The sequence below is a fragment of the Mus caroli genome, chromosome X (genome assembly GCF_900094665.2).
Source record: "Mus caroli chromosome X, CAROLI_EIJ_v1.1, whole genome shotgun sequence".
NCBI lineage: Eukaryota > Metazoa > Chordata > Mammalia > Rodentia > Muridae > Mus > Mus caroli.
The window spans coordinates 107,908,239-107,909,472 of record NC_034589.1 but is presented as its reverse complement, the minus strand read 5'-3'; positions in this window follow the sequence as shown (position 1 = coordinate 107,909,472).

Sequence of the window (1,234 nt, the reverse complement as noted above, 5' to 3'; positions counted from 1 at the left end):
ATATACATATACATATACATATACATATACATATACATATACATATACATATACATATACATATATCTACTCATGTATGTACAGACAGACAGACAGACATAGACATTAGGATAGATAGATGGATGGATGGATGGATGGATGGATGGGACAGAGTTCCCAAGCCAAACCATCCAACCAACAACTTTATTTCTTTTCTGTAGCCTTTTTATACATCCTTAGACAAAAATTCTTTAGAAAATTACATCATAGATACAATGTTACATAAAATGGGAGTTACAGAAGGCTATTGATATCAAATTCAAACCAATATTTTATTCTAGTATGCTCATTATAAGTTCAAAGCAACAACTTTTAAATGCCCTTACCTTATAGTACACACCTGTGGCTTTATCCTTGAACCTGAATGTATTTTCTTGAACACAAAATTTTCCTAAGCTTATTTCTCTTTTTTGTTTAATTGTGAAAGCTCATTGTATTTCTTATTATGCAGCCTTTACATCCTATTATGAGGAGTGGGCACATTTTATTCTTGATTCTAAATTTATTACATCTTTCTAGCAAAGCAACTAAGACTATCTTTTAAAATTTTATTTCTAAAATTATTTGAATCAAATTAGGAATTCTATAGAATCATTAATTCATCTAAAAAGTATTAATTCATGAAAGTTCATCTTTATGTTTATCTACAGGAAATCTGCTCAATAGGGTGAGCTACTGCCCAGGGATTATTATATTAATTTAATAATAGGAAAGGTTTATCAGCAGCAAAAACCATTCCTGAGATGAAGTCTCTTTGGGACATTACCATTGAGTTCACCCACTGCAGAACATGCAAAAATTGTAGGCCACATCCAGGAAGGCCACCTGCTAGCCTTAGTCTACCCTAGATGGCTATTGACACTTTTGTCATTGAATCTATTTTTAAGCTGAGCCATATTTTTTTTTTTTTGACTATTGCTAAGTGATCAGCCTAAACATAGCATTCTTCCATCCTGCTGAAGAAATAATAGCTCTAAGCCATTTTTATTGTGTAAAACTATTTTAGCCAAAAAGCAAGTATTATAGAGCGCGCGCGCGCACACACACACACACACACACACACACACACACACACACACACGGGTTTTTTTTTTTTTTTTTTTTTTTTTTTTTTTTTTTAAAGGTTAGTGAAGTTTTTTTTTTTTATGGGGGTGGGAATTGGAATAGATGTGAGTAAGGGTTGGGTTTCTGGCCT